Genomic DNA, 27619 nt, shown 5'->3' on the forward strand with positions numbered 1-27619 from the left:
AACTTTCAGATCTGAAGCTGTGGGTATCATATTTCTAACACTTTTTCCCCGTTCCCATGTGTGTGTTTCTTAGAACCCTGTGTACTCTGACACAGTAGGAATAAAATTCTATGGCAGTATTAATATATCATTACCATGAGAGAAGCTTTCTTCCATCTCCATACATGCTTACAGTTAAGCTTCATAACTGAAAATACTAATTGGCATAAAACTTATCAGTTACTTTTATTAATGTTCTTTTTGATTATTGACTTTGTTGCTCTGTGCAGCTAAGCAATATGTTTCCGACTCATTTGATTGTGCCAAATTTGCTTTAATTGGGATGTTGCCCCTTTTGTCCATAAGATTCTAGCAATTCTCTTGCGGAACAGCTGCTGTACTACTTCCAGGCAGCGCAGGTTGCTTTGATATATTGGGTGGTTCAGCCCTTTTTCCTCCAGACTGTTCTTACTGTGTTTTAATAAGCACAGGAAGCTACTACATACTGATTCAGACCATAGGTCCATCTAGTTCAGTATTGTCCACCCGACTGGCAGCAGTTCTTCAGGGTATCTTTTCCAACAGCACCTGGAGCTGCGAAAAACTGAGCCGGGGAACTTCTGTTTGCAAGCATGTACTCTTCCATTGAGCCATGGCCCCACCCCCCAGGTTTTCTTTTTTCTCTTTCCATGTTTTAAGTAGTATGGAAAATGAATTTGCATAACAAGCACTGTGTGACTGTTCAAAGTAGAGAATTAGCCCACCAAACTATTTTCTGAAACCATTTTGGAAAAATACATATTCTCCCCCCCCCCCGCCCAAATTGGGAAAAGATGTCTGCTATGTCTGCTATGCACTGTGAGGAAGCCGCTCTGTGACTTCTGGAATGCTTAGGGGCCTAACTGTTGTCCATCTGCAATATTTGATGTGCCTAATTAATATTTGTCTCTCTAGTTCATGCCAGTGAGATGAAATTGTTTTTCATAGCAATAAGATCAAATAAATTTACCTTTTAATTCTTAAGAGTGTTTTCAATGATCTATGAAAAGATGAATACATGGTTGTGTGATGGCTGTTGTGGCAATTAAAGAGACAAGTCCAGTTCAACTGTTTTCATTGTCATTCAGTTTAGTAGAAACAGTTGGTGAATTAGTTCTTGCTTCATAATAACAAAGGGCCCAAACCTATCTAATTTTCCAGTGCCTATGGTGTATGCACTGCTTCCTATGTTGGGGAGGCAGTCACAGAGGTCTCCTCAAGGTATGGGAACATTTGTTCCCTTGCCTCGGGGCTGCACTGTAGTTGCACCAGTGCTGGAAAGTTGGATAGGATTGGGCCCAAAGTTGACTACTCTGTGTGTGTGTGTGTGTGTGTGTGTGTGTGTGATTTATTCTGTAGTTTCTGTTCCTTTGGTGCGGATACTAATCTCCAGAGACAAAACATCCTCATGGCTGCTTTAAGCAGTGCATTATGTGGCATAATGTGTATTCACAGAGTACAATTTACTGGTAGTTCTTGATTTACGCAATCTTATTTTACCTGTTTTTGGAATAGCAAAATTTAAACATTGATACTAGAAGTGCGATTTGTGAGAACTCATTTCTAAACTAATGCAGATAAGATTAGTGTGAGGATCACATAAACAGCATCCTTTGAAGCCTTGTAAATAGCTTGCTGATTGGTCGCTATTACTTGCCTTGAGGTTCAAGGGGGAGACTCTGAAGAACTTCAGTGGGAAGAGGCAGACTTCTGGCCAATGCAATCCATTCCAGGCAGGGTTTTTCTTTTCAATCTTGTCTGGCTGGCAGGCAGGCAGGAATAGACTCTGGAATAAACTCTGCCTGCCTGATATCTTCTAGTCAATGCGATTCATTACAGGCAGTGTTCATTCCAACTTGCCTGCTAACCAGATAAGACTGGAAAGAAAAAACTCACAAGACGCAGAAAGAGACATACACAGCTAGAGCAGTGGCAAAGGCAGCCCCAGCAACCGGGGTCCCTGGGGAATCCTCCGGAACATGAGAGGTTTCACAGCTTTGTGGTGGGGGGGAGGTAGGAGCTAGGAGGGGGAAATTCTTGGAGTTTAAAAACAGTGCACACAAAAAGCCCTCCCCAGCACCAAACCTGATTGTTTGTGCCAATAAACCATTGACAGTTTTGCTTGCCACCTAGTGGTTCTCAAATTTTTCCAGCCCACGGCTCCCCTGATCCTTGTGGCCATTGACCACGGCTCCCCATTACATCACCTCACCTCTGTTACCCCCAAAATGGGGATGAAGGTGTTAGAATTATACACTAGAAACAAAAAAACGAGAAGCCAAATCTTCAGCAGAGCTGCCAGCACTCTGATGCTGCAATCCTAACCACACTTACCTGAGCCCCATTGAACAAAATAGGACTTACTTCTGAGTAGTTCTGGTTAGGATTGTGCCCCAAGTTTGTTAGCAGCACACCTGGAGGGTTTTGGAAAGGGACGTTTTTTCTTTCTTGTAAGGGGGGGAAGTGATAAAATATGTTGGGGGAGGGGAAGACTTTGTTTTGTGTGTATCTGCTAATTGCAAACTGATGTGAAACTGAGACCCAGAGACTGTTTTTCTTCAATCCTAACCTCACTTTCCTGGGAGTGTTCCATTGAACACGATATGACTTACTTCTAAGTAGACCTAGCTAGGATTGTGCCCTTTGTCTTATAATAGCAGTCAACTTGGGAAGTTCCGCCCCCCCCCCCAAAGGAGGCAGGAGGAAAAAGGGGGGTGGCTGAAAAGGAATGGGTATTTTTATTTTTTAATCAATTTTTGCAGACAAAGCTTGACTGATCAAGAGCAGTTTTTTTTTCTTTTTTGAAGGGGGAGGAAAAAGAGAAAGGTGAAGATCTTAGGTTAAGTTGACACAGAGCCCAAGCCTATGTAGTTCTACTCAGAAGTAAGTCCAAACTAAGAGCATAATGGGCTGTCTCCTTCCCAAGTGGAAGGAGGCGCTGCGCTGCCTGCACTTACTGGTGGAGCTCTCTCTGGGTCAGTTTGAAGCCTGCCAGGAGCACGTCCTGCGCTGATGAGATGCAGCACCTCTACGGCTGCCCAGCCAGCCTCCTCTCGATTTGGTTTCCCTCCTGTTCCAGGGAGGATGTGGCCAGCAAGAATGCTCAGTGCTTCATTCCAAGTTTCAGGAATTTTCTTCTTTTGTTGTATTTCTTCTATCACTTTTTTAAAATCTATCACTTTTTTAAAGTCCCATTTACTATTATTGTTAAAAGAATATACTTAGTAGCTTGTTAAAAGTATAGATCTAATATTTTCCCAAATGCAGTCATATACCATATTAAAAATAAAATATTGAAATGGAGACGCACCTGAAATTGTCTCGCGACCCACAGTTTGAGAAACACTGTCCTAACCCTTACCAATCCCATTATTTCCTATGAGAAAGCCAGTTTTTGTGTATGTATTTTTGATGTACACACAATTTTCCAAGAAACTAAAAAAGGTAAAGGTTTACCCTGCACAGTCATGTCTGACTCTAGGGGGTAGTGCTCCTCTCCGTCTCCAAGTCGAGGGAGCCAGCGTTGTCCGAAGACATCTTCTGTGGTCACGTGGCTAGTATGACTAAATGTCAAAGTGCATGGAATGCTGTTATCTTCCCACCGAAGTGGTACCTATTTATCTACTTGCATTTACATGCTTTTGAACTGCTAGGTTGACAGAACCTAATCCCCATGTAAATTGAAAGTTGTCTACAGTTGAAAATATATAAATACTTTAAAAAACAAAAAAATCAATATCTGTCCTCTTTATTTTTTCAGTCTTTCAGAAGGAAAACTATGACCAGTGTCCACTGGCATATTTTTAAAACCATATTCAGATTTTAAATGTCCATTGCTTTGTACTGGATTTTATGTAATATTTATTATTTTATCCTGTATGACAGTGTTTCCCAAACTATGAGCCCATGCCAGGTGGGTGGCAACCTGGGCCTCCCACCCACCCTCACCTCTGTATTGCTCCAAATTGGAGCCATTCTGGAGGTGTGGGGAGGTACCAGAGGCCTCTTCTGGGTTAGACCCAACCTGCAACCCACTGTACAGGCTTCTGCAGGCCTCAGAAAGTTACTTGTGAGTTTTGGAAGGCAACTTCTGGTTTTCCTCAGAAAACTGAATGTAGCTGTCACAAGCTTCTTCAGGTCTGCAGAGGCCTGTTCAGTGGGTCGCTGGGCTTTGCAACCCAGAAGAGGCCTCTGGGGCCTCCCCGGCACCATCAGGATTATTGGCCAGATGAGGTGGGTTGCAGAGTGGGAAAAATTGGGGACCACTGTTGTGTTGCGCTTAGATGACAGAAAGGTCATGTAAGCAACTCTAATTTCTCAAAAATAGTTTTCCTTCCTGTAGTGGGCAGATCATTGTGATTTCTAACTGTGGGGAGAGCATGAAAGAAAACTGCTCTGTTCTGTTTCACAAACTATTTTATTTTGGATTGGGATAGGATCTGGTGCAGGGAGTGAGCATTCTCCAGTGTTTTACTTGGGTGAAACAAACAAAACTTGAGTTTTACTCCAGTGCTATTATTGGATGCACCCTCTGCAACCTACAGAACCTTTTGATTCTGTAACCTGAGATTTGGTAATACTGTTCCACTTCAGTCTTGGATGATATCTATTGAAGCAGCACTTCTTCATGGTATGCAGACACACACAGTGGCAATCTGCACATGTGCAGATTCTCAGATGCTTCTAATGTTGTCAAATATTTTGCTCCTTTTCTGTAGTAGGGGAAAATTCATATACACTATGTGCTTTGAAGGCAAAAAGAATTCTCAGTCCTTTTCTGACTACTTCCTAAAGCATCCTTAAGAAAGGATACCTTCTGGCAGATCTTTTTCTTTCTCATCATTCGAAAACAGATATTTTACCTTGGTAGTTAACTTACTGCTTCCTGTTAACATTCAATCTAATCTCTTCAAGTATTCAGGCTGCCTGCCTGCACATCGTGCTATATGCTTGTATGCTTATAGTATCCTGTAAAATGAAGAAACATTTTCACTTGGCGCCAGCGGTAAGCACCTACACAAAGTTAATGGGCGCGGGAGGCCATGGAGAACCTCAAATAACCGGGTCAGTTATTATAACCTCAAACTGTGGGTCAGGACCCACCAGGTGGGTCGCATGCCAATTTCAGATGGGTCCCCAATCATTCCAATATTTTATTTTTAATATATTAGACTTGATGCTACCGTGGTCCGTGACTGCACTTGGGGAAATGTGACACATCTGTACTTTGAACAGGCTACTATGTTTTTGCTTTTAACAATGTTAGTAAATGGGACTTACTCCTGGGTAAGTGTGGGTAGAATTACAGCCTAAGATTGTTAAAAATTTTCCTGCTTGATGATGTCACTTCCGTCATGAAATCACTTCTGGTGGGTCCTGACAGGTTCTCATTCTACAAAGTGGGTCCTGGTGCTAAAAGTGTGAGAACCATTGCTCTACTGTATATGATTGCACAGAGTCTATGAAAGAGGAGAACAGATGGCTTACCTGTAACTATTGCTCTTCTATTGATCATCTGTGCAAATGCACAACCTGCAGGTCTGGATCCGACTGCTGGATTTTTTTTTCAAATGCTTCAGTTTGAGTTTTGGGGGAAGTCCTCATTGGAACTGAGGGATTAGAGATTAGCTTTACTGGGAGACTTGCTTGGGGAGGGGGTCAGCCTGGCAGGGAACACCCCCCCATCCCAGAAAACACATCCCCATTTCTATACTGGTCTTGTGGATGTTGGGACAGCTGTTTCTGGGCTTGCCACATTCTCCCTTCAGGGAAGTGCCTGCAAGATGATTGCTGCGTTTCCTGCTAGAAATGCTGTGAGGGCTCAAGGCTGCTGCTGAATTCCCTCCTCCCTGTCTGTCTGTCTTTCTGTCAGGAGTCCCTTCCAGGCCTAAGTCACATGTAGGCTGCAGGCCTTGCTCATGCAGGTAAAAAGGTAGCTGGGTAGCTGGGCTGCAGCTGCCAAAGAGAAAAAAACCTGACAGAGGAAGAATCCTCTTTTGCATGTGTGAGGCCTGAGCTCTGATTAGAGCAACAGAGGGAGAAAAAGGTGAAGAGAAAGGAAGAAGAGAAGAAGAAAAAGGATAAAGAAAAATGATGAACTACAGAGCTCAGGAGTGTAGCACCTGTGCCTAGCAGAGGCAAGGCTGCTGTGGTGGGGGGGTGCTGTCTACAATGGGAAGAGATGGTATTTTGGATTGCCCCTGCTCCTAGTGGTGAGAGAAGCATCTCTTGCAGGGTCAGGAATGTCCCCTCCCTCTCCTCAGAACAGGAATTCTCAGGTAAGAAATTCCCATTTTCTTTCTACCTCTGAAATGCATGTTGCCTGTGAAGTTCACCCCATTTGAGATGGGGCAAAATGCTCAACAGAGCTCTGGCAGCTTCTGAAATTAGTTCTGAACTCCATTACATGTGGCTGCATGTATAGTTCTTCCTGCCCTTCATCTAAACCAGGGGTGTCCAAAGTTTTTGGCAGGAGGGCCACATCATCCCTCTGACACTGTCTCAGGGGCCGGGGGGGGGGAAGAATTAATTTACATTTAAAATTTGAATAAATTTACATAAGTTTACATAAATGAATATATTAAAGATGAACTTATATGAATGAATGAAGGTCTTGAAATAGCTCAAGGCCTATAAAAGGCCGTGCACAAAGCAAGGCTGGCCTTTCCTTTGCTGCTGCTGCTGCATCACAGACGTGAAACAGGAAGCAGTGGAGGAAGCCCTAATCCCACAGCTCATTCAAGAGGTCAAACAGTTGCCCTCACACTAAGAGCAGTTGCATCGGGCCAGTGTGGGCTCCAACAAATCTCTGGAGGGCCAGAGGCTCATTGGAGACTGGGGGCTCCCTGAGGGCCGCATTGAGAGGCCTCAGGGGCCGCAAGTGGCCCCAGGGCCGGGGTTTGGGCACCCCTGATCTAAACCAAACTGAACCCACAAGAACTGACTCCATTTTGGTTGCAAACTTTAATAGAATATACTTAAGACCTTATCAGAGTTTATCTGACAACGTGAGTGTTTGTATATTTATTTTGAAAATTGTAACTGCTTGCTCAACCCAAATAAACTCCCATGGTGGCTTACAAAATTTATAATTTTGGCACTGGACCACACCTACTATAATTAAGCTTAAATACATGTAGCATAAACAGTGGCGTATGGTTCCTTTGTTCCTGCCCTCATCCTGCTTCCCTTCCTCTGTTGTCTCTCTTGAGTCAGTATCTAGATTGTAAGACTACAAGAGCCGAAGCTAGTCTTTTCACTGTGTGTGTAGGGCATAATGTATGCTGCTGGTACTTTCTCTATATAAGTCAGAAGTTCCCAAACTGGGGTGTCATGATACTTCAGCCAGGGAAACCCTGTCTCTTCCCCCATAAGGCACAGGGCAAAGGCTATGACATGATCACCACAATTGCAACACTGTGAGGGACAAAAGATTTATTTTAAAACTTATCCCTGGCAGTGCTGCCCCTTCAGAGGGTGCGAGGAGTCCGCCGATCTTCTGCAGGGCTTCCCAAGTGTCAGGTAGCTATTGCAACCCACTTCCAGTTTTGCAAACTGGAAATGGGTCATCATAGCTATTTTTAGCTTTTCTGAGGCTTAGGGAGCCCTGCAGAGGGTCAGGGGGCTCCCCATACCCTCCAGAGGGCTGGTGCTGTCATGGGTAAGTAAAGTAAAACACACACTTTTGTCCCCAGCAGCCATGCAATTGTGTTGTTCCTTTGCTGCCCCCCCCCCCGCAAGCACTTAAGCACTTACAGTGGTTCCCAAACTTCCAGAGAGTTTGGGAACTGCTGATATAAACAATAATACAAGCACAGTTAAAAACAGATTTTAATAATAAAAAGGTAACATTTTTATAATTTAAAACAGGGGTCTCTGAACTTTTTGGCCAGAGGGCCGCATCAAATATCTGGCACGGTGTGGAGGGCCAGAAAAAAATTAAATATAAAATTTAAATAAATAAATTAGAGATGGAACTTAGAATAAATGAAGGAATGGGCTCATTCACTCAACCTCTCTGGCCCTTAGAACACCCTCCAGATGCAACCAGACCACAGCTCCAATCATGTTTGGCCAAGTGGGCCAGAGGCTTTCAGGGGACAAGCAGCTGGCCGCGGGCCGGATAGAGGCTAGCCGAGGGCCACATCTGGCCCCCGGGCTGGCATTTGGAGACCCCTGATTTAAAAGAAAGAGCAAAGAGATAATTTACACTGCTCAGCTTTTCCAGTAACCCTGAGGTATTCAATCTGTGCGTCCCGGCTCCCTAGGAAGGTGTGGCTAGCCTCCACGGGCGTCGTGAGGCATCTTGGGGAGAGAGGTGGCCATAGCTGCGCTGCTCTGCTCAGCTGCACGTGCTGCCTGCTGACTTGCTGCTTTTCTGCAGCTGTGAACTAGGTGGGTGGGTAAAGTGGGGAGAGCATGTGAAACATGGTGGGGGGAGGTGGGAGAGAAGGCTGGCTGGGCAGCTGCAGAGGTGCTGCATCTCATCAGCACAGGGTGCACTCCTGGCAGGCTTCAAACTGGGAGGGAAGAGTAAGTACAGGCAGTGCAGCGCTTTCTTCCGCTTGGGAAGGAGGGAGCCCAGCCTACTCTTGGGGGGGAGTGTCCAAATGCCCCAGCCTGCATTCCTCCATCTTGCCTGGGGGGGAATAGGGGTGGCATCTGCATGCTGGGGTGTGTGTGTGTGTGAGCATGCCCCCATCTACTTTGGGGTGAGTTGTAATCTTGCTCTGTGTAGCTGCAATCCTATCCACACTTTCCTGGCAGTAAGCCCCATTGACTCAACTGGGACTTACTTCTGAATAGACCTACATAGGCTTGGGGTCTATGTCAGCTTAACCAAGGATCCTCACTTTTCTCTTTTTCCTCCCCCTTCAAAAAAGAAAAAAAGCCACTCTTGATTGTTTTGTCTCCAAAAATTGATTAAAAAATAAAAATACCCATTCCTTTTCAGCCATCCCCCTTTTTCCTCCTTTGTCCTTTTGAGGGGATACTTCCCATGTTGGCTGCTATTACCACAATCCTGTGCACAATCCTAGCTAGGTCTACTTAGAAGTAAGTCCTATTGTGTTCAATGGGACTTACTCCCAGGAAAGTGAGGTTACGATTGCCAAACAGTCTCTGGGTCTCAGTTTGCAATTAGCAGATACACACAAAACAAAGTCTTCCCCTCCCCCAGCAAATTCATCACTTCCCCCCTCCCTTTCCTAAACCCTCCAGGTGTGCTGCTAACAAACTTGGGACACAATCCGAACCAGGGTTACTCAGAAGTAAGTCCTATTTTGTTCAATGGGGCTTACTCTCAGGTAAGTGTGGTTTGGATTGCAGCCTCAGAGTGCTGGCAGCTGTTTTTTTGTTTCTAATGTATAATTATAACACCTTCACCCCCATTTTGGGGGCAACTGAGGTGAGGTGTTGTAATGGGGTGCCATGGTCAATGGCCACAAGGATCAGGGGAGCTGTGGGCCAGAAAAGTTTGAGAACCTTCAGTAACCCAAACCCTTTCCAAAAGAGGACAGGTTTTCACTTGCTTTTAAAAACTCATGAGAACTTGCTAAAGTCATCTTCTTGGAAAATAACTTTTCAGGGTCTGATGCCAGCTAAAGAAGGCCAATGAATTTTCTTCCCCTTTCTTTAAGGAGTCTTTCAGCCATCTTCTTCATATTATCTCATGTGGGTGGTGGTGTTTTTTCAAATAACCTATCTCAGCACATTTGCCTTTCAATGGCAAAAATATAGTAGATTTTTCTGATAATCTGGCATCCAACTGTATGGCAGTCTTGACTGGCATCAAAATGAAATTATAAACTCTTTTTTCTTACCCAAACTTTCAGGGCATCCTGGTTAGCAGGTTGCACAGTGCATTCTTGCCTCACACTCTGACATTCTCACTTTCATTGGGCTCCTTGGCCATTGTGAGCCTTTGAGGTGCTGGAAGCACCTGGGATAGGTGATGACCCAACTGGCTTGGCTCTGGTTGTGCATCTCAGGGTAACAGTTGCTGAAGCTGTTTGGCTGCTTTAAACTGCTGGCTGTGAACCGCTGCTATTGCCCAGCAATGTCAACAGTACCTCAGCCCAGCATGAATCTCTGCCCCTCCATTTCAGTCTTACCTTTGATAATTTGGTACAAGGTCCTGGATTATCAGTACTGTCTGACTTGAAATTGGACTTGAAACAAACTGGCAAACAGAGCAGATTTTTGAGAATAGGTGTGATGTGTTTTCTGTAACCAGTGAACTTTAAGAACTGTGCCATCACATTTTAGAAAATGATTATTTTAGTTACCAAAGAAGAGTGAAACAGATACTTGTGAAGGCATTGGAAAGTGGACAATCTCCAATTCAATAGGTTAATCATGAATATTTGTACTGTGTTAGGAAAGCTACCATCACCAGATAGACATTTCAACTCTTTTTTGTAACTGAAGCAACAGTGTTTACATATTTAGGATTTTTCTTTTTCAACAACAAATACATGTTTTACAAGTATGTTGATTTTTTATTTAATTTTAAATTTTTTAAAAACATTTAAGTTGTTTTTTCAGATATTCAAAGATCAAGTTTATTTTTAACTAAAAATTTAATAGACTGTGAGTGCAATCCTAATCTGTGCTGGAACAGCCAGACCAACTGGCCTGTGCTGCATCCAGTGCAGGTTTGGTGTGGTCTGGGTTGCAACTCAAAGTAAGAGAATTTTAGTCCCCTTACCGCAAGCAACACCACAGGCAGCCCTATGGAGCTACTTGTATCTGTGCCAGCTATTTCACAAACCCAAATCCGAGCAGCCTAAGCAAAGAGTCTTGGATGGGAGACAGGAGTTGGGATCCGACCTGCGCCAACGTGGCCATCCCCCTCTCCTGGGACTGATCTGCCCCCAGGCTGCCCTCCCTCCACCTTGAAAAGCCCCCTCCCTACCTCTGTTCCTCTCTCCCCCCACCCTTCCTACCCTCTTTGCCAGTCTGCCCAGGTCGGGACAAACATGTGCTGTCCCAGCGCCGTCCAGCACCACTGGGCCAGTGCACCTCTGTGTGGTGGCCAGCCTACTCCTGAGCCAACATGTTTTTATGGAACATTCACGACACTCGGGAGCTGGCACAAGGGACTTGTGCCATCTCAAGGCAGCATTAGGACTGTGTTGTAAATCACTCAAGCAAATATGAGAAACTTAAAATGTTGGCTTATGCAGCTGAAACAGGCTTCCTCTTCTTATTTGTTCATAATGTGGAAAAGAAAAACAAATCTTTTTGCTTTCTCAGATTTCAAACAATTTCAAAATTTAGAATGAATAGTCCAAGGAAGGGAATTAGTTTTGTAGCAACAGAAGAAGCTACTTCTGTAGAAGCTGGCTTATCATTTCAACAGTCTCTCAGTTCAAGTACTTAAGTGACTTCCCCCAGTTCACTGCTGCAATTTTCTTTAAAACTTCATCAGGAAACAAATATTTCCTGAACAGTTTACCCTTAACTTCGGTAGTTATTGTAGTATAAATTATCAGAACCAGGGGACATCCACTAAAATTGAGTATTGGGAGAGTTAGAACAGACAAAAGAAAATATTTCTTTACTCAGCATGTGGTTGGTCTGTGGAACTCCTTGTCACAGGATGTGGTGATGGCATCTGGCCTGGACGCCTTTAAAAGGGGATTGGACAAGTTTCTGGAGGAAAAATCCATTACGAATTACAAGCCATGATGCGTATGTGCAGCCTCCTGATTTTAGAAATGGGCTATGTCAAAATGCCAGATGCAAGGGAGGGCACCAGGATGAGGTCTCTTGTTATCTGGTGTGCTCCCTGGGGCATTTGGTGGCCCACTGTGAGATACAAGAAGCTGGACTAGATGGGCCTATGGCCTGATCCAGTGGGGCTGTTCTTATGTTCTTATGATTTGTCATAGCCAACTTATCTTCCTCAGCAGTTAAGGAGTTACTGTGGGACCAAGTATTGATAATATTTGCAAGAAAATGAGCTGGTGGGATAGTATTTGTTCCATTCAGTTTTTTAACGCCTGCAATTTAACTCTCTTTTAAAAAGAGGTATCACTAAGTTCCTTCCAAATTTCAACAGCATCAGCAATAAAAGTGGTATTTCTCTGCACTTTCTTCAAAGTTATGGAAGTCAGCTTCAGGATAGTCAGCAAGTGTTCCACATTTTTCATTTTAGAAGCCTCTGCCATAAAGTAAAAACTATGTTTTTTACTCAGAAGTGAGAATTCAAGTTGCCTGTTCATTCAAAAGGCCAGGGAAGATAGGCAGCATTTAAGAATGAAGAAAGTAAGAGCATTTGCTAACCTAAAAGTATGTTTAGATATGTAACTTTAGTCCAGTGTTCTTCAACCTGTGGACCGTGACCCAATTGTGTCACGAAGCCTCATTTGGGGGGTTGCAGCAACCTTTCAAAACCTGTGCAAAAGAGGACTTGGTTCCAACCCTTAATGGTACTGCCTTATCAAAACTCAGTTCTTGATATAATCCTGCACAGCCTCTTCATGCTATCTTGCCCTGCAGCTCCTAAGGCTGCCTCTACTCAGGCTGCTACCTGACAGGATTGTTGTGAAGAAGTAAGAGGTGGAAACGGGGCAGGCGTGAGCAGGGGATTGACAGTGATGAGGGTGCAGGTCGATTAATTGGGTCCTGGGCAGGGGTGGGATCAATGGTGTGTCCCCAGTCTCATGCTTTATTTATTTATTCATTCATTCATTCATTCATTCATTCATTCATTTATTGGGGAATCTTGGCATGAAAAAGGTTGAAGGCTATTGCTTTAGTTATCTTCCTTCAGGGAGGGAACACTTCTCATTGTGTTGTTTCATTTGGGCAACCAGAACTTGCATTTCTTTGTTGCATTGTTTTGCATGTGTACCTGTCTTACTCACAGACTTAGAAATTTCATTCAAATATTTGCAAATAAGAGTCTGTTTTATGGTCTGCTGCCATGTAGGTTTCCCCTTCTAGTGAGTGATAGTGGTATGATAGATTTCAGGACAATAGAGACTGTTACCCTGCACGTGCCCAATCTCGTCTGATCTTGGAAGCTAAGCAGGGTCAGGCCTGGTTAGTACTTGGATGGGATACCGCCTGGGAATACTGGGTGCTGTAGGCTTATACCATAGTCTTTCGAGACTGAAGGTTGCCAACCAATAGAGACTACACTCATAAGCCCTCAAGACTACAAATACATTCTGCAAATATATCTTCACTTTTATTTCTATTGGCAGCTTATCCCATCTTGCATTTATCTCCAGACTTTTTCTCCTTGTTGAAATTAACTTAGCCTCCAGTAATGCTTTGTTCATTGACCTTAAATGCATGCACTTTCAGAGAGAGGTAGTGACATAGCAAAGGGGGGGGCAGGAGCTACATTGCCCTGTGTTGCATGCCTTGAGTGAGTGCCAACCCACATACCTGGTGGTGGATCCCAGAGTGTTCAGGAGGTGTTCTGAAGCCCATGGAAGCCACACATGTCCTCTCCACACGTCAGATCACCTCCTGAACATCCCTGGGGTGTGTCCTGGGCATTGGCACCCAGGGGATGTTAAAAATGTTTATGTTGCCAGGTGCCAGATCCCTTTTCAACGCCACTGGGAGAGGTAAGGGCTTTCCTTTGTCTAGCAACATTGCAGAGGAACAGTAGAGAGGGTTGCCACACTAATCAGCATTTCCCAAGGAGACTATTGAAAGCAATCTGGAAGCTTTATTAGGGGTTTTCAATAATATCCGATGCTGTATTATATGGGAGGAGAAAGGGGAGAAGTTCCAGAAATAACTTCAGTCAGAGCTGAAAAATAAGGTTAAACAGGCTGTTGTTTCTTATCTCCATATATTGCTGTTAACAAACATGCTGTCTCTGGAGACACAAACCCAGTTTGAGAACTGCAAAATTATCTATTGGTATCTTTAGACTGTGTACTTGGGTAGATAGAAATATTAACCTATATAATCTCTATAGAAGCCTATGGAACCACATAAAATTGAGATCCTAGTCCAAGATCTGTTGGAACCTATTTAATATCTTTAAAAAATTATATAAGTATATTGTTTTATTATATAGAATTTGAATTTATAATCCCAATTTGATAATGAGACCTTGATGTGTGATTTTCCAGAATTTTCCCATCTTTGAAACGTATATGTTCCATGTACTGATAAATGAAAGTGTTAGGATAATAAACTGACTTGTCTTTGTTTTAGCTTTGTGATGTACAGTTTTTCACATGTACCCCAACAACTTTCATGGCAGAAATATTGTTGAGAGGAAATGCTTTTAGCTTGGATTTTTGGATCAGACCAGGGAATTGAATAGCAAAATGTGTTCAAGTGAAGACAACTGCTGGCCAGATTTTCACTGTTCTACTGGTGAACTTGTGGGAAGATTTAAACATGCTTTTATGAACTAAGTAGACCAAATGAGTTATGTTGTTAGGTATTTTTAAATGACTTCTGGAATTACTAGCTAGTGTCTGCTGAACACTGAAGTGATATACGTGTGACTGTACATTGTTTTTAACAAACGAGAATAGCCTCAGAGCATTCTCCCCTTGGTATATTATATGGGAAGCTCTAGAAGAAGCTGTGTGCATGCAAGTCTGCAACCTATGTGTGGGAGACAGTGATAGGCAGAGGCATGGGAGATATGAAAAGCAAAGTTAGAGTTCACAAACAAGGATGCCATCAAGGTTGTGAATAGCAAGTCCAAGAGGAATGAAGGAGAGATATGGTTGTGCACCATGGTACTTGTCTTGCTGTGGAAGTCTTTCTTAGAGTACTTTGCAGAGACTTGTGTGTAGGGATATACATCTGAAATTGCAGTCCTAACCTGCAGTGGAGCAGTCAGGCTCATAGGCCTGCGTTGTATTCAGCGCAGGGTTGGGGCTGGCTGCAATTCAGCCCAGGGGAAGGGGAATTAATTCCCCTTACCCCGGATAACGTGGTAGCAGTCCCAGTGGGGCTACTCAGATCTGTACCACCTAAATCAGTGATGCAGATCAGAGCAGCCCGGTGCTGCGCTGGGTTGCCTGGGAGTGGGGTTAGGATCTGGCCTAGGTGCTGGATCTCGGCTTCACCCCTCACTTGACTCCAGGTTGCCCACGGACGTGCCCACCACTGTCCCTCCCCCATCTCTGAATGCCTCTGTTTCACCTTCCCCATACCCTCACACTGGCCTAGGGAGGCCGGCACAAACCTACATGCCTTTGTTGGTGCAGGTAGCTGGATTCAACTCCTGTGGACTGGCACACGTCCTTGCCAACATTAGAGGAGACATCTTTCTCCATTGGCCTGTGGCACACCTTCATTGTACCTTGGCACTTGAAAGATTAAATCAAAGAGGCAGAAGTGAATGAAATGAAGTAATGCTGATTTATTGGGAGGGTTATTTACAATAAAAGGGGAGGAGGGGAAAACAACAGGCAAGCAATAATTGAAACTGACTAGCAAACAAGACTTAGGGGAAGGGAAGGCACAGTGCCTGTGGGGTAGCAAGATATCTTCAGAACCCTGGATTTTTCAATTTACCAAGGCAATTATTAGATACAAGGTTCTATGGTGAGGAGGAAGATGGAGAAAAGATTGGTATGAAGCAATGGGAAAGGCTGGTTGAGATGCAGAGGTATGGCTGCAACTTGGATCTTGTGATGGACAGAGAGAAGAACAAGGTAAAGGCAAAGGCAGAGAAAAAGAGTGAAGTTGTACCTCATGTTTGGGGGCCTATGTGAAAGAGAAGATAGGGAGGGATCATAGGCTAATATATGCATGTCCTTAGTCTGCTGAAGCAAGGGCCTCCACACACCAAACCAAGTTTAACCGAAGTACTTGGCAGTGAGCCAAAAGTAGTTTCAAAAATGGTTTAAGCAGACACAGAAGTTCCAAGGAGGCACAGTATTGTTTTGGAGTGGAGATGTAGTGCAAGATCAGATGCCAGAATCACAGTGTGGCTCTCAGCAGTTTTTCAGCTCTTAGAAGGGGAAGTGTCTTGGACATAGACCCAGTGTTTTCAACACTGAGTGCCAGTCATGTCTCTGCATGTGTCTCTGGATAGCTTTTAGTGACTTCAGCTCTGGGGCAGCTTGGTGATTTTCAGCTTAGAAGCAGTCCAGAGTGGCTTCAGCTTAAGGGTGTCTGAACATAGGTACAAGGTGGGAACCTCACTCCACTACTACAGGGGAAATTAGTCCAGTCCAAGGTGAGGTAACAATTCAAAATGAACCTTCCATGCCAATTTATAGTCTATATGAAGTAGGAAGACTGAAGGATTCAGGGGGTCATACCTACCCCTTTAAAATATAGAATTCTAGATAGTTTACGAGATTTTATTCTCCCCTTTTCAAAGTACAGAATTTTAGACTCATTATTGTACCCACTTGGAGAATTTTCCCTGCTCCTGATTAGACATACTGGTCTCTGAGATCTTGGAAGAACGAGAACAAAAGAGATGCAGATTGAGGGAATGATGGGTGTCTGGACCATAATAAGTGTGTTAATAGCTGCAGGCACTAGAACAAAGGCAGATATGTGGCAATACTAGATCTCAAGATAGTGAAGGCATGCCTGAAGCCAGAGTGCTTTGTGCAGGTGGACTCATTTAAATTTATAGCAGGGTTTTCCAGTGTTCCTGCCATGCCAACAGGCCATCCCTATAAGCTGCAGTCACCTTTGGAAAATAACATTTTTAATGTGACTTTTCATAGAGATGAGGGCAAAAGAGAAAAAGGAAAATTTAACCATACCTCCATGGGCCAAAAGACACATGAGAGAGTTCTACAACAGAATCTTTAGCACCTTATGTGTAATTGGGGGGGGGGCACACAACTTGTTCACTAACAATAATAATAATAACGTTGTTTTTACCCCGCCTTTCTCCCCGGAGGGACTCAAGGCGGCTTACAACAGGTTAAAACAGATTAAAAACATAATTTAAAATAAATAAAAACATATTAACACATCATAAAAACAGCAGTCAGACAAAAAATAGTTAGGTAAAAATGAGCATAGAGCAGCAGCAGATCATAAGAATCAGGCCTGTAAAAAATATTAAAAGATGTTAAAAAGATGTTAAAAAAGACCGAGAACTCAGAAGGCTTGTTTAAACAGAAGGGTCTTCAGGCCTCGCCGAAAAGTCTCAAGAGAGGGAGCCATTCTTAAGTCAAGGGGAAAGGAGTTCTATAGCGTCGGTGCCACTACTGAGAAGGCCCTATTTCTTGCCGCTGGCCCACGTACCTCCCTAGGCGGCGGCACTTGCAAAAAGGCCTTCTCTGATGACCTAAGAGGACGAGCCGGATTGTATGGGAGTAGGCGATCTCCAAGATACCCTGGGCCAGAGCAGTATAGGGCTTTAAAGGTCAAAACCAGCACCTTGAATTGGGCCCGGAAACGAATGGGCAGCCAATGCAGCCGCTGGAGAAGCGGACTGACGGAGTCAAACCGTCTACCTCCAGTAACCACACGGGCCGCCGCATTCTGCATTAGTTGCAGTTTCCAAACCGTCTTCAAGGGCAGCCCCACATAGAGCGTGTTACAGTAATCTAACCTCGATGTCACCGAGGCATGGATCACTGTGGCCAGGTCTGCACGATCCAAGTATGGCCGCAGCTGGCGCACCAGCCGAAGATGAGGAGAGGCTCCCCTAGCCACAGCCGCCACCTGGGAATCCAGGAGCAGCTGCGAGTCCAGGTGGACCCCCAAGCTGCGGACCTGCTCCTTCAGGGGGAATGCAACCCCATTCAACACAAGCCGATACTCCAGCCCCTGCATCGAGGATTTCCGAACCAGGAGAGCCTCTGTCTTATCCAGATTTAATTTCAGCTTGTTAGCCCCCATCCAGATCCTCACTGCTTCCAGACAGCGCTCCAGGCCCTCAACCGCCACCCTGAAATCTGGAGGAAAGGAGAGATAGAGCTGGGTGTCATCGGCATATTGATGGCACCCCACTCCAAACCCCTGGATGACCTCTCCCAGCGGTTTCATGTAGATGTTAAATAGCATGGGGGACAGAATTGAGCCCTGTGGCACCCCGCACCTCAAGGGCCAGGGTGTCGAACAGGCATCCCCCAGCACCACCATCTGGGACCAATCCTCCAAGTAGGAGCAGAACCACTGCAAAACAGTGCCTCCAACTCCCAACTCAGCCAATCGGCCCAGAAGGATACCATGGTTGATGGTATTGAAAGCCGCTGAGAGGTCCAGCAGTACCAACAGGGATGCACTCCCCCTGTCCAGTCCCCGGCGTAGGTCATCCACCAAGGCGACCAAGGCAGTTTCCGTCCCAAAGCCTGGCCTGAAACCAGATTGAAAAGGATCCAGATAATCCGCTTCATCCAAGACCCTCTGGAGTTGGGATGCCACCACCCGCTCAATTACCTTGCCCAGAAACGGGATGTTGGAGACTGGCTGATAGTTATCTAACACAGTGGAATCCAGGGAGGGCTTCTTCAGGAGGGGGCGAACCACTGCCCATTTCAAAGCGAGTGGTAATGTCCCCTCCATCAAGGAAGAGTTGACCACGCTCCCTGTCCACTCAGCCAGTCCACCCCGGGCAGCTCTTATCAGCCAAGCTGGGCAAGCGTCAAGCAGGCAGGCAGATGGCCTCACACTCCAAAGGAGTCTCCAAAGCCACTACTACTGGCCATATTGGCTTTGTGTAATAGGCATATTCCAAACAATAGTTCTAATAGGCATATTCCAAACAACAGTTTAACTTAATAAAGCTTTATTAACTTTAAATAAAGTTAAGCTTATTATGCATTATTTATTTTTTGAAATATTAACCCTTATATGTGAAGAATCTAGTCAGTTGGGTGAGGCTGGTGGTGGTGTGTAGGTGTTCATAATAACTTACCAGAATTAGAAGCAACAGTTGGATAAGGAGACTGGTGTGGTTTGCCAACTTGCTGCTTGCCCCATAGGCTGTTGTTACCTACCCTGGGTGAAATATATATACAACATACATATACATTGATAGAGATGTGTGAGATAGAAATGATGAAAATAAATAAAAGCTGGTGTCCACTCTCTTGTTCCTGCTTTGTCCTCTTTTCTTCCTCTGTCACTGATTCTATCACATTTGTTATTTCTAATCTGATAAATGGAGTATACTACTATAGTAGTTTGTGTATGTGTACATTGTATCTCTCTGACTGTAAAGGCTCATACCCCTCTAAGTCCAATGTGAAACAGCTTTTAGCTAGCTTATGTAGTATGAACCCCATGTATCTAACTAGAAACAGCAAGAGCAATAGTGGTGACAATGGCAGTATTCTTAAAAAAATAAACGGAAACCGATTGAGAATGAGGATTGAATATGCAGGATGTGTGAACGTAGCCCTTTAAAATTATTTGCTGCATTGCTGGTAGCCATCAAGTACATGGACTATAAATATTTTAAATAAGCAGAATATTCCCAGAGTTCAAGAACAATGAGCATTTTGTTGTTGTTTATGATCCTCTAGTTCAGCCATTTTCAACCACTGTGCCGTGGCACACAGGTGTTCTGCAAATGGTCCCCAGGTGTGCCACTGGAGTTTGGTGGAGGGTCATTTATTAATAGGACCATTGGGGGATATGAGCCCCCCACCAACAGCATGGTGTGCCTTGTCAATTGTCCAAAAACTGATGGTGTGCCTTGACAATTTTAGTACCTTGTCAGTGTGCCATGACATGAAAAAGGTTGAGAATCACCTCTCTAGTTGGTTATTGTAGTAGTAGTTGCAGTAGTTGCCATTACTCTTTCACCGATTAGTTTTGGCATGAGATTTTTAAAAGTGTATTTTTACAGAATATTTTTACATTTTTGAACCTGTACAAAAGTGCTGCAGGTTGTTATATTCTGAAGTAATCAAGATAGTAAATGGCATTTCCTATAGAAGAGTTATGAAATACTTCAGCAGAAGTTAAAACTTCCATTTCAGCAAGACAGAACAAATATTAAACATAGTAAGGCAACTGGTTCTGATTGGCCAAAATGCTCTGCTGTCATTGGCTATAATAGCTGTCAGTTAACCCAGGATGAAAAGTGCTGTAATGAAACAGTGCTAAAGGAAGCAGCATTATCATAGGTATTGCTGTGTTTGATCTATTTTGGAAAGGAGTAGAAGGGAAATTACTGGGATACTGTTGGAGAATGTTTTATAAGAAGCACAAAATAATGCATGCAGTCTTACATGGCAGTTTACTAAGGGCGCAATCCTAACCCCTTATGTCAGTGCTTTCCAGCACTGACATAAGGGCAATGAAGCTCCGAGCTAAGGGGACAAACATTCCCTTACTTTGAGGAGGCCTCTGTGAGTGACACCCAATTGCAGGATGCAGCACATGTCCTATTAGTACCACTATGCCAGTGCTGGAAAGCACTGACATAAGGGGTTAGGATTGCGCCCTAAATTGTTTACCAGATAGATGTTATAGGCATTCTTTCCTTTAACTGGTATTGCTAAGAACACTGCCCTGCAGCCTTTCCTGAAGCAGTATTTCCTGAAGTTTAAACTGTATGTGTCCATATTGGACTTATTGAGCCGCTTTCTTTTTAAAGCTATGTTGAATTTTGATAGCATTGTGCATATTGTCCTGAGCATTTCAGTGCATGCTTCTTGCACAGCATTTTGGGCACCAGTAAGGGTTAAGTCAAGGATCATCTCTATTCTAGTCTGCTGTATAACTTACAGTGTAATTTTGTACATCTTTAGCCAGAAGTGACTTGCACTGTGTTGAGTGGGGCTAACTGGCAGCCCAGTCCTATCCAACTTTCCAGCACCGGGGTAAGGGAACAAATGTTCCCATACTTTAAGGGGGCCTCTGTGACTGCTGCCCCACCATAGGAAGCAGTGCATAACCCATAGGAACAGCAGCACCAGCACTGGAAAACTGGATAGGATTGGCCTGTCAATTGTGCTAGCTTTGTAACCCAAGAGACCGATGTTGTCTCTTTGTTGTATCCTAAATGTACTTTTATGTAGGCCACATGAGAGTAGTTGGTTATGTCTTATTACAGCATTTTTGTATACTGACATCTCTGTCTCAATATCATTCTCAGAGTTTTGGTTGAGGATGGAGGTGGGGCTAGCCACAGAGAATATCCACAACTCCGCATTCCTTTTTGAGATTTTGCATTTCTATCCATAATGATTCTGTGAAAGAAGTTCCTGTTTTTTCTTATAAGACTTTATACCCTCTTTGGATACAGAGCAATCCTGCCTTTAATCCACGCTTCTCTTTTCTATGTTTTTATATATGGATAACTTTAGCTGCCTAATTTTCATGGTTCTGCTATGTTTTCAGTATTTGTGTACTCATTTAGTATGCAGGACTTGATTTTCCCCGACTTTTGAAGTTTCTGATATTCACAACCATTGATTTTTTTAACTAGAAAATCAGTCTCTTACTCTCTCACTGATGGGTTTAATGTTGGTTTCTTTCAACTCTCCAGGCACTCCATTAATAACTTCCTAGAGGTTCACATAATAGCCTGTCCAGTTATATCAGCTCCACCAATAAAATAGTTGGGTCTTCACATCCAACACCCTGGGCCTCAGAAGGCCTTCTAAGGGCATAAAACATCACTTCCAGTTTCCCCGAGAAACCGGAAGTGAGGTTTTTCATCCATTTGGAGGGAGAGGCTGTGTGTGGCCTCTCTGACCCTCTGAAGGCCTCTGGAAGGGACGCATTGGGTGGGCCCAATGGGGGGCAGCAGTTTGCAGTCATGGCTCCGGGTGGCATAGGGGCCAGGATCACCACTGTCTTACCTGTCCTCACTTTGTTGATCTAAAAACATTTGTATTGTCATTCCTAAAGAGTGGATAAGTGATTTGAACCGAATTCTTCTCAGTTACTGATAATTTTCCCCAGAAGTTGATTAAAAAACTTCTTTGTAACTTCTGTGATGTTAAGCAACAGCAATCTGGTTCTGTTGCAGTTCAAATGCTATACATCTCTTTTAGGCTCAGCTTGTTGAAGAATGTTTCCCAGTGCCTAACAAATCTTAAGCCTTCTTTTGTGATACCACTGCCTCATCCACACATTAAGGCCCCATTTCTCTGGCTAGCTGGCCCTGCGCATGGAATGTTTCTGAAAATTATAATTTGAAGGGCCTGAATTTCAGTGTGTTATTTTGCGACATACATTTGTCTTAAAAGACCCATGACTACATCTCCCAATATCCCTGTTGCCAGTGTTTGCCACAACCACTCTTTTGTATGCTCTATAAATTTGGTTAGCATAGAATGTCTTTAATCTTTGTACCAGGCTGGTGAATGACCATGTAGTCAATACACCTATCTAAGGCTGCAGTCCTAACCACTCTTTCCTGAGAGTAAGCCCCATTGAACAAAATAGGACTTCTGAGTAGACTTGTTTGGGATTGTGCCCTAAACCAATTTTTCACTATTCCTAATTATATCTTTACCCTCATCCACCCCAAGAGGTATATTTTTTGCAACAGAAATTGGTTTGTTGCTCCAGAAATTGTTCTTTTCTAAGAGATCATCACCTCAGCATGACATCCTTCTTCACCAAGACCCTTTTAAGCATGGAAGCAGGACTTGTAACCGCATTTCTGAAGATTTTGTCAACATTCCTCTGTGCCTCTCTCACTGTCTTCAGCTCAGCCACCTCCATCTCAAGGGATGAACTTGTTCCCTAAGAGCCTGGAGCTCATTACATCAAGCATGCACTCATCTGCCCCACAGTTAGGCAGTCATACCTGTGGTACTTGATTCAAAAACACTGGGTAGTTCCCATACCTCTATTGGCTTTGCCCTGCTAGTACTTATTCCTGCTTGATTTGTTTTTAAGCCACCTTGGATCCTCTTAGGGTGAGAGAGATGGGGTAGAAACATGATAAATAAATAAATAAGCTTTCAAGAAGGGAAGGAGGAAGGATAAAGGGTCTTGCTGCTCTAGTGCCAGATTTTGTTTAGATGTCCAACTCACCTGACTTTTTATCTTTTTCTTGATGCTGTGAACTTGTATCACTTTCTTGATTCTATGACATTTGTGCTTGCAGAACTATGGCTCCATTACAAACTGTCTCTAAGTATATACCTGTATTTAACTCTCCTCAATTAGGGAATAAGGCTGACTTCAAACAGGGTGTGTGGCTAGTTTGCAATTCCCAAACTATCCAGTCCATCCTGGTGACTAAGCTTCTATGAAATACACACCTCAACAACTGTAAGTCTGCAGGTGTTTAAAGAGCACATGGGCTGCTCAGGAAGGATTTTGATTGTGGTTATCCTATTTAGTTTAAGCCCCTTTCTATAGTTTGGTTTCCCAGGGACTATAGGAAGAAGATGTGAACAGAATGTCATTCCTGTACAATAAGGGAATGGAGACAGTCAAGCTTCTTGGCTGCTTCACCATTCTGGTCTTCCTTGCATTGGATAATCTTTTAACTTGGGTTCAAATATCTTCTAGAAGATTCTGTTTTGTTTATGTGGCTTTCCAGTGGAATATTAGTGAAGACTTGGCGTTTTGATCTTTATGATTCTGAATAGTGCGGGCCATCCTATGCTTACTTGCTGAGATATCCCATGCTCTTCAATTGGGCTTACTCCCATAGAAGTGTGCACATGACATCAGCTTTTATGTATGTGTGGGTGATTTTAAATATCTTGTGACCTAACAAAATTAAAAAAATCAAAATAATATGATGTGTGGGCAATCAGGAAATTCTTTAAATAATAAACAAAATTGTTTTCCCGAGTTTCTAATCTTTTTAGTAACAGTTTTTGGATACAAGGCAATTACATAGTCAGTATTAAACAAAAATATTTACCATAATGTATCTGTACAATATAGTACAGTTTATTTTTGCTGAATTAGTCATTATGCCCATCTGTTATGATATGCAATTTTTTTAAAAAAGAGTTCTAGTTATAGAGCCTATTCCAGCTTTGGCAATATGGTGTGTGTGTGTGTGTGTGTGTGTGTGTGTATGTCTTGACTGATTTAATATGTACTGTTCAGTTCTCAGTTTTCTGCCATTAAGGCTATGGTTCTCAGATTGTTTTGTTCAGTAAAACCCAGTTTTTCCTCTGGCAATACAAGGTATCTACTGTCAACAATATTGCTTTTATTTATCAGTGTAGAAATGCATGGAACAACAAGATACAGTATTGCTTTAAGTTTTTTATTTTATGTTTTGAAGAGCTATTACACTTATTGTATCAGCATTGGAGGCAACCACAAAAATAATTCTGTTCATTGACACAACTTAGGCACAGTGGACATATGCAGATACACAGATAGTTAGTACCAGTATCTGGATGTTATATTTTGTTCCTTTCCATAGTCTTATAACTACTGATGCCAGTTTGAAGGGTCAGACCAAAACTTCAGGAATACTAGACAGGATACATGTCTGAAAGCTTTGCTGTGGAGTGATGTCTTCACAGTAGTCAGTGACCGGTTTCTCAGGGCAGTAGAGTAACATTCTTGAACAATTCATTTTGTGAGCCTCCTGGAAGTTCTGGATAAGCTGTGTTTATTGTTAGCATTGGCAGATGGGACTTTTGTGTGATGGCAAGTGTCTGCTTTCCCTTACCTCTAATGCCAGTTTTCTGCAGTAACTGTCCTATCTGATCAACCAAATTATTTGAGAACCTGTTGGTGTATCTTACACTATGTTTTTTTTAAAGTACACTTCAATATAGCAATGTGGGCTTTGGCAAGTTTCTAAAAATGTTAGTTGTTTTTATTTTTTTAATCCTGACTTTGTAGGTCTTTCAGTGTACTGTGTAAGTGGCCTTATGTGTATCTCATGTGAGTTTTGCACAGGTTACTTGGATTTAAGAACATAAGAAAAGCCTTACTGGATCAGTGAGGGTCCATCTAGTCCAGCATACTATATCTCACAATGTTGTACTGGAAGCATTCAAGACAACATGATACCTGTATCCTGTTGCCACTTCCTTTCATCTGGCATTCAGAGATAGGCTATCTCTAAAACCCAGAGGCATATAGTCATCATGGCTTGTAACTCCATAAGTCTGTCCAATCCCCTTTGAAAGACATCTAGGCCAGCTGCCATAATGACATTCTGTGGCAAAGAGTTCTCCTGGTTAATTACATGCTGGGTAAAGAAATATTTGTTTTAGTCAGTTCGATCTCTCCTACCAGTCAATTTTAGTGGATGTCCCCTGGTTCTGGTGTTGTGCGAGTGAGAAAAGAACTTTTATTCTCTCTGTTGATCCCATACTTAATTTTATGTTTCTTATCCTCCATCAGGCACCTTCTTTCTAGACTGAACAGCCCAAATGTTGTAGCCTTTCCTTCTGACGTGGTTGTCCCAGCCCACTAATCATTTTGGTTGTTCACTTCTGCATCTTTTTCCATTCCACCACAATCGACTTGACATCCATAGGGGTTACATTCCCAGAACCCCCAGAGATGCCTAAACCTGTGGATAACTGAACCCATGCGTTGGGGGGCTGTCACCTGACCTCTAGACATGACCAGAAGTGCCTTCCAATCACATCCGGTGGTGTTTAGAGGCCCAGAGAGGCCGTGTGTGTCCTCCTCCACACCTCAGAAAACCTCCCAGATGCAACTGGAAGGCGCTTCCAGTCACATCCAGAAGGTCAGGTGTAGCCCTCCACCTTGAGTTTGGAAACTGCAGTGAGGCAAATTTGCAGGTTTTGAATCCTTGGATAAAAAGGGCCCACCTGTATATCTTTTTGAGACGTTTCAACCAGAACAGTACACGTTACTCAGATGTGGCCTTACCATCAATTCGTACAATGCCATAGTAATATTGGCTGTTTTATTTGCAGTTCCTTTAATTATCCCAAGCATGGAATTGACCTTCTTCACAACTGCTGCACACTGGTTTGACACTGTCATTGAGCTGTCCACCACCATCCAAAATCTTTCTGGTCTGTTACAGGCAGTTCAGAACCCATCAGCATATATCCGAAATTTTGACTTCTTGCCCCAATGTGCATTACTTTACACTTACATTTTACTTATATATAGTTTCACCTACATAACTGTTGACATTTCAAAGAATTCTAAAAGATTAGTAAAGTAAAACTTACCTTTAAAGAAGATGTTCCAAGATTTTATTCTTCATCAGACTTTCCACCATCTTACCTTGAACAGATGTTACTCTGACTGGCCTGTAATTTCCTTTTTCAAAGATTGGTGTGGCATTAGCTATTCTGTAGTTCTCTGGCACAGTGGCCATTTTAAGGGACAAATTCCATATTTTAGTCAGACAATCAGCAACTTTTATTCTAAAGTTCCTTAAGAACTCTTGGGTGGATGCCATCAGGACCTGGTGACATTAATATTAATATGAAATAGGTTCTCTTTTAACCTTGACATGACTTAATTCTTTGGTCAGGAGGGGCTGTTCAGGAAGTAGGATCTGTCCAAGCTTTTCTGCTGTGAAGACAGATGTAAAGATCTCCTTTAATTTCTCTGCAGTCTCCAAGTACCTTTCATTTTACCCATCCCTATCATCCAGAAGACCGACTGCTTCCCTGGCAGATTTCCTGTTTCTAATATATTTGAAAAAGCTTTATTCTTCTTAATTTTTTAGTTGCAGTCCAGTGTGCATGATGCCCTGGACTCTTGAAAGGAAATGCAGAATATAACTGAAATAATTTTATAAACACAAAGCCTCTTACCTAGACAGATCAAAAAAACTTATCTGGTATTTTTGTAGAACTTATGCAAGTTAGTACCTTACACTGATCAATGCTTCTACTTCTGGTGTAGTAAATTCAGGAAAGTCCAATGAAGTTATCCTAGTGCTATTAATATTTTTTTAAAATCTGTAATTGTTCAGATATTGTTCTTTACCTTGTACTGCCCATACATTATGAGCAGTTTCCCTAAAGTTCATAGAGAGCAAATGCTGTTCTTTTTAATGAGCAACAACTTTAGAAGAAAAGATATTTTGCTGATAAAGTGTCCTGAACACACATTGTTCAGGATGAAAAGTGTGCTTTCCAGTTAACTGCTGCTTCTCCATGCTTGCAATGTCTCTTTCAATAAACAAAAATTAAAGATTTAGACCTGAAGTGAATGATCTCAAGGCCATACCACACATAGGCAATAATTTTTGTTGCACCTATTGGCATACAAAGAAAAACATTAGTTTTTTAAAAGTTCATTTTTTACTTTGTCAAAATTATACAAAAAGAGAAAAATTCCCATACTACCCAATCTTCTTAAATTAAGCACTTAACAGCCCATTGTCATTGTTGGCAACTTTCAGTCTCGAAAGACTATGGTATCGCGCTTTGAATGGTGGTTCTGGAACAGCGTCTAGTGTGGCTGAAAAGGCCAATTCGGGAGTGACAATCCCTTCCACACTGGGAGCAAGTGCAGTCTGTCCCTGGTCTGTCTCCCTGGCTATGGGCCTTCCTTCTTTGCCTCTTAGCCTCAGACTGTTGGCCAAGTGTCTCTTCAAACTGGGAAAGCCAATCCCAACAATAATAGAAGCTGCTGGAGGTCTCCTGGGGGGAGGGGACATTTGTCCCCTTGCCCCAGGTAAAGCCCCAGCAGCCTCTTTGGGCCACTTGAATCTGCACAAGCAAAATCATTGGTATAGATCCAGGCTGCCCCGTATCAGAATTTCAAGCCTGGGAGGGGAATAGGATGTGGTGCAATA

At 43.1% G+C, this 27619-nt stretch overlaps 1 protein-coding gene and 1 pseudogene across 1 annotated transcript in view; both read left to right on the plus strand.

The window, feature by feature from the left end:
• ARID2 (AT-rich interaction domain 2) overlaps positions 1 to 27619 on the plus strand; it is a 145253-nt gene that overhangs the window by 26537 nt on the left and 91097 nt on the right. The gene's annotated exons all lie outside the window — the stretch shown is intronic.
• On the plus strand, positions 12998 to 13117 carry LOC136658079 (5S ribosomal RNA; annotated as a pseudogene).

The sequence above is a fragment of the Tiliqua scincoides genome, chromosome 7, assembly GCF_035046505.1.
Source record: "Tiliqua scincoides isolate rTilSci1 chromosome 7, rTilSci1.hap2, whole genome shotgun sequence".
Classification (NCBI taxonomy): Eukaryota; Metazoa; Chordata; class Lepidosauria; order Squamata; family Scincidae; genus Tiliqua; species Tiliqua scincoides.